Source organism: Rhododendron vialii, chromosome 7a (assembly GCF_030253575.1).
Source record: "Rhododendron vialii isolate Sample 1 chromosome 7a, ASM3025357v1".
In the NCBI taxonomy this organism is placed as follows: domain Eukaryota; kingdom Viridiplantae; phylum Streptophyta; class Magnoliopsida; order Ericales; family Ericaceae; genus Rhododendron; species Rhododendron vialii.
The window spans coordinates 15,003,761-15,010,089 of record NC_080563.1 but is presented as its reverse complement, the minus strand read 5'-3'; the positions used below and the strand labels follow the sequence as shown (position 1 = coordinate 15,010,089).

General features: G+C 36.0%; 1 long non-coding RNA gene and 1 other non-coding gene across 2 annotated transcripts; one reads left to right on the top strand and one right to left on the bottom strand.

The window, feature by feature from the left end:
* Positions 1-606: 606 nt before the first annotated feature.
* Positions 607-4,485, bottom strand: LOC131333735 (uncharacterized). Its single transcript, XR_009201876.1, has 2 exons — positions 4,289-4,485; positions 607-2,064 (listed from the first exon to the last, which is right to left on the bottom strand). It is a non-coding gene; the product is annotated as an uncharacterized LOC131333735 (long non-coding RNA).
* A 1,498-nt stretch (positions 4,486-5,983) lies between these two features.
* On the top strand, positions 5,984-6,068 carry TRNAM-CAU (transfer RNA methionine (anticodon CAU)). Its single transcript is given in 2 exon segments — positions 5,984-6,021; positions 6,033-6,068. It is a non-coding gene; the product is annotated as a tRNA-Met (tRNA).
* Positions 6,069-6,329: the final 261 nt, after the last annotated feature.

Below are 6,329 nucleotides of genomic sequence, written 5' to 3'. Positions count from 1 at the left end.
TTAGGGCTCCTGCTACAATTCTAGATTGGTGCTTAAGAAGGAGAATTATGTATGGGTGAAATCTATAATCTGTTTTTTGATAACCAAGTGTCTGAGCCAGCTTACACGCAAAATCTACAATCTTAACAAATCAATACAGTATCAGAAAAACCTTGTACTCAATTGCACAACACTCCTACAGCAACGTCTAAAGGAAATAGGAGTATGCAAGCACTGTGACTCCAACTCTAGCTTTTGTGCATTGTGATCTCACAAAATTATCCAACAAAATTGAACCGAAAGCTATCACCACCACCAACTAAACCACCTCGACAAGCATTTGTACCACAAAGTTGAACATCTATAGCTTTGGATTTGAACAAGAGTGATCAAGCATAAAAGATATAGGGACCAAATGTTTTCTGAGTATAAAAGCCCAAACAACACGAATACTGTTGGTTCTAACTTTCACAAAAAGAACCATAACCACAAGTATTAACAACCATTTCTCATCCCCGCGTCCCTGCTTTTACAGTTATGCTGGGTAATCTCGAGCATCGATAACTATATCTACCACACTGCTAGTGCTCCCAGGATTTCTATTCAGGCGGATAGACAGGAAAACACTTCTTTGAAAAGTTTCCGAATAATGATTGTAACAAGATGCAAATGCAAAGGGATGTCATATAGTTCATCAGTCGATTATCGACTTTTTAACATATCTATGTATATACGAACCTGTCAATAGATTAAGCTTGCAAATGTACAATAAAGAAGCACTGCTTCTGAATTAAGTTCAGGAATGTTGAGCTTTTCAGACATGCATGAAAGTGCAATACTCCTACTAGCATCACCGTGTCATAACTTACAACACTATATTTTCTCTAATGGTTCCCAACCACAGACCTGACTTTTCGCGTCATTGACTTCTTCACCACCTCCACATATCTAAACCACACATGCAAGTAGAAAGTCATCAAAAGAATAGAACACAAACATCTCGTACTCGAAGCTTCCCCACACTCACCAAAGCATCATGAGTTCAGCGACGATTACCACCTTAGGCATCTTCACACCAAATTAGTTGTTTTCTAGTCTGCAATCAGTTGATATTTTTACATCTCTCTGCAAACATCGACCCTACCCATGTAAAATAAATCGTGCAGCAACAACTTCAGTTTCTCTCATTCCGTGCATCTGCTTTCCAATGTCTTCTGCTGAGAGTAAATCTTCTTTCACTTTGTATTGGTTGGTTTGCTTTAGATCCAGAGGTCAACAAGGTTAATTGGCTTTCATTGGCTGAGGAAAAACCAGCAACAACAACGTTATTCAATTTGACTTCTTGTTCTTTAACTGCATGGGCCCTTCTTGCATCTTTTTTCCAATCTCGCCGACGACGAACAGTGGTTACTAAGTTGTTGGGAATCCTATTCACATGCATCTCCAAAAGCAGTGGCTTTGAGCTGTTTATGGTAGGTGCCTTCTTCATGTCAGCTTCAAGACGCTTTCGTTCCTTGTATCTTCGTTGACGTTCTCGGTTCTTCAAACGAAGGGCCATAACGTCATTATTGCTTTTTGCATGGTCTCTTTCATCATGATCATGAGGCTCCATTACAAAACTGATTTTCGTTGCGAAAGTATTCATATTCTGCCCATTTCCATTTCAAATAGGGGTTATTGCACCTGCACTCATAAGTTCTTATGACGAGGGTCTAGCAGCAATTCCTACTAAAATGTGGTTTTATTACAAACATACAATAATTTTTCTTACCACTGAAAGTTAGCTCTAACCCATCAAAAATAGGGACAAAAGGATGACAGTCATGTATAAAACCGAAATCAAACTAGGCAAGTTTGTTTTCGGTCTAGCTTGTAACTTCAACGTGGTCCAGTTTATGCAGTTTATTAGGTCTTGGAGAACAAATAGTAACAAAATAGATGTCAAGAAAAAGTACGCCAAAATTTGCACAAAATCCAACTTTCTTGAGGGGCATGAGTATATAAATTCAAAAGCTCTTGAAGCAAGATTTCCGAAGGCCCTTGCTGATCAAAAATAAATAAATAGTTCCAAAGGCCCTGATCCAACTTCAAACAAATGAAACAAACTATTGATTTTAATCCCAGAAACGAGTAAACATCTCCAAACAAGCAAGCAAAATAAAAGTAGGGTTAAAATAGGGTTATTGATCACAGAAGTATGACACAAGGATTTTAAATAACCAACTTCAAACAAAGTAAATACAAATCCAGTGAGATGCATATTACAACTAGACTATGACTGGTTATTAGGTTTAGTAAGCGTTATAAGAGATAATGGTTCGATTCCATTTAATACGGTTTCACTTGGAAATTCTCTGAACAACCAACCCGGTTTCAACTATTTTGAAATTTCAAAACTAAACTGGACCAATACTCTAAGAAAACCAAACTGAACCAATTTTTCCAGCCAGTTATTTGATTGGCTCAGTTTTCCCGGTTTATATTTGATCGGCTTAGCTAGTGTCAATGCATCGCAAAAGGTGTTGCAATTTAAGATCACAGGAAAAATTGAAAAGAGAAGGGAATACTTAGAGTTGAATACTGATTGATTCCTCTGAAACCATGTAAGAATGGCAAATTGCAGAATGTCGGACTACCCTTGCGGATTCATACAATTGATTTTTCAATCCTCACACTATACTAACAAACCAAGTGTATGTGTCTATGCAGATACTTCACGTTTTAGAAGAGTTAATGTACACAAGGAGGATATAAAGTTATAAACATATCCATTGAGATGGTTAAGATATCAAAGACAATAAAGCATCCTAAAGAGAACAACACTCATGCAACCCAACATGCCCATTGACATTTGTGCCTTTGTTGAGCTCTAAAAGAAATCAAACATCAATATACAGGAATGCTGAATTTCTTATTTTTATCTTGGAAACATGTTTTAGCAACAGCCATTGCTACATAGACACTTCTATTCTTCTAGCTCACCGTTATCCGCTAGATATGACAAAGGGTAATGGTACGAGTTGTAGGATATATGCGATAGCCGACCACCCCTACGCAGATGTGTACCCTCATAGACAACAATAAAACCTTTTTCTAGACCCTCAAGGATGAAAGACAGAAATTCCTTTTCGCATAAACTCCATTTAGAATCAAGTACATCAGTAAGTAATACATTTTGCGTCTTTCAGGCAATATATTGACCCAAATCTCAACTAAATATCCCAAAACCTGGATAGTAAGATTAGGTTTTAGGGAGATATAATGCCTGGACATACATTCAACCACAAATCCTAACACTGATACTTGAGTGGAGTCTATGTACAATGGTCGATAGGGAACTCAACGTTTTACATATAAATAAAAAGGAAATTGAGAATTGTGATGATATGAAAAGAGCCAAAGAGTATTGAACTTTTTGACATAAAAAGGTACATAAGCGAACCCGATTACATATAAATTTCAGAACTTCCAGCATAATGACCGCCTCAAACAAGCTGCTCATGTGATCCTAGAAGTAATCTTAGACGCGAAAATATTTGAAGAACCGTAAGCCATTTTCACTTCTGTACCAATTACATTTGAATACTAGTTCAACTCTAGTTCTCAACACTTTTCACAAATCCCAACCCAGTATGCTTATTATACCCAAATCACATGACACTGTGGGGGTGAAAGGGAGGCCATGGAATGATATCTTCGGGAGGTAAAAAATAATTAAATAATCTCTATCTCGGTTTTTTTTTTTTTTTGTGCCAAATGGTAGGATATTAATATGTTAATTAAATTAGATTACTACAAGAGACCAAGGGTTATCGACGTTGTTCCATCATCCCGAACCCAGAACCTCTCAGCACCTAAGTAATGGTACACAACAAACTGAGCTAGAAGCCCTGGTCGTAAACTCTATCGTAGTTACTCGGATCAAATTGATGCTAAATTGCTAATCCAATAAAAAGTGTGAAAGCCTAAAGGGAGTGAAAAACCCATTTATTAATGAATCAATCATCAAAGACCAACATAACTTTGATTGTCCTATTAAGTTAACCATTACATGCCATAAACCCACAATGCTTACAATATGACCAAACGAAATAACCCCCTACAAAGTCCTATTTTAACAACAGAAAAGGAAAGAAGAAATCAATCACATGCACATAGAGAGCAAAACCCATTTATGATAATGGCACAAAATGCAATGAAGGGTTGAGCAGTAAATTTACAATCTTTAATACAAAAACAGACAGAAGGATAAACCTGTGCATGTGTAGAACAACAAGAGCTAAACCGATAAGGGCGAAAAGAATAGTACCTTCTGGGTGAGCGGTTTGAATGAAATGGGTTTTAGATGTACTGGGAAGATTTGATCGGTTGAGTGAAGAAGAAGCGGAGAGCAACCCAAACGGCAGATTTGAGCCGGTTGAGCCTTGAATTGTTTACGAGAGAGAGAGAGAGAGAGAGAGAGAGAGAGAGAGAGAGAAGGGCGCGGAGGAAATTGGGGCCGATGAAAATGTGAGGACCGACTATACGTGCCTAAAAAATACTACTAAGGCTACATTCTCATTAACTTAAGGGAAAATTTCAAAATAGCACTTGACCTTTCACACAAATCACACACAGATACCTGATCTTTTAAAATTATCAAAAAAATACCTGACCTATTTAAAAGCCGATCAAATTTTCACCCGCCGTTAACTTTCCATCCAAAACAGACGGAAATGTTGAAAATTTGCATTTTGGCACGAATATTGGCAAAACAAGATTAAGGCTCATTTTAGCAGAACACAATATTATACTCATAAACAAGATTAAGGCTCGATTTAAATTTAAAAGTCAATTAATAACTTAATTTTTGTCTTTCTTTATTAAAAAAAAATGCATTTGTTAGTTTTAGGTCAAGACGATCAATAAGTCACAAAAATTACTTAACTTAGTCACTTTTCTACCCACCCATGAGGCCATGACTATTCTATGTTTTTTGTTTTTGCCTTTTCCTTTGTTTAATACAGAGTAATCTTATTTGGCTACATAGTTATGGATATTTAATTACTAAATTAAGCTTGATTCCTTATTTATGGTGGGTTTGGATTGAAAAGTTAAGTAATTTTTGTGACTTATTGATTCGTCTTGACCCAAAACTAACAATTGCGCTTTTTTTCTTCTGAATAAAAATAAAAATTAAGTTATTAATTGACTTTTAAAGCCAAATCGAGCCTTAATCTTGTTTATAAGTATAATATTGTGTTTTGCCAAAATGAGCCTTAATCTTGTTTTGCCAATATTCGTGCCAAAATCCACATTTTCAGCATTTCCGTCTGTTTTGGATGGGAAGTTAACGGCGGGTGGAAAATTGATGAGTTTTTAAATAGGTCAGGTGTTTTTTTGATAATCTTAAAAGGTCAGATGCTTGTGTGTGATTTGTGTGAAAGGTCAGGTGTTATTTTGAAAATTTTCCTTAACTTAATTTAATAAATCTGCGAATTTTGTTCTTATTTATTAGTTTTGCGTCAATATTTTGTGGGTTACTGAGAGAAAAATCAGAAAAGTAGATTTTTTTTTTAAAATTTTTACCCAAGTATTTTGAGAATAACTATTTTTAGCAAAAAAAAATCAAATAAAAACAAAATTTTCAGATTTAAGTTAAATTCATAAGAACGGAGCCTAATTTCTTGTTTTTTACTAGTTTGATGGTAAGTTGTTCGGACCAGCTTGCCTTTCAACTAATCCTCTCTTCGATCCATTCAAAAGAGACGATTCACTAAAATTCACAAAAATTGCTATTTTCTTGCGACTGATCCGAAAAAATGAAACCCGATCGATTATAAGAGAATTAAACTCCCAACCAACCGGACTAATCTAGGCTAAAAGCAACGTAGTAATTTCTCTCCATTCGTTTTCTCCATGGTTCGAAGAACTACCTGTCCGATCAAAATAAAAAACGAAGTACCTGAGATGGACACGTGAGACTTGAGTATATAAATAATTTCCCTCGCAAGAGGGAACAACAGGGGTGGTGGCGCAGTTGGCTAGCGCGTAGGTCTCATAGCTTCTGAGTTATCCTGAGGTCGAGAGTTCGAGCCTCTCTCACCCCATTTGTTCTTTTTACCTAGTACTAATATGTACTCGTTCTTTAGCTCACTTTTTTTTTTTTTTTTCTTCATATTCTTTGACATCTGATTGAGGACAAAAAGAGGTTTTATCCAAGCTTTTGAATCTCGTACCCATATCGGCTGGTACATATCGGTATTGTCCAAATTCGGAACCCTACACATTTAATATTGTTTCGGCTCAAATATCAGACTACTTTTCTTTTTAATAAATGTGTACATTATACTAATACATTTTTTATGTGG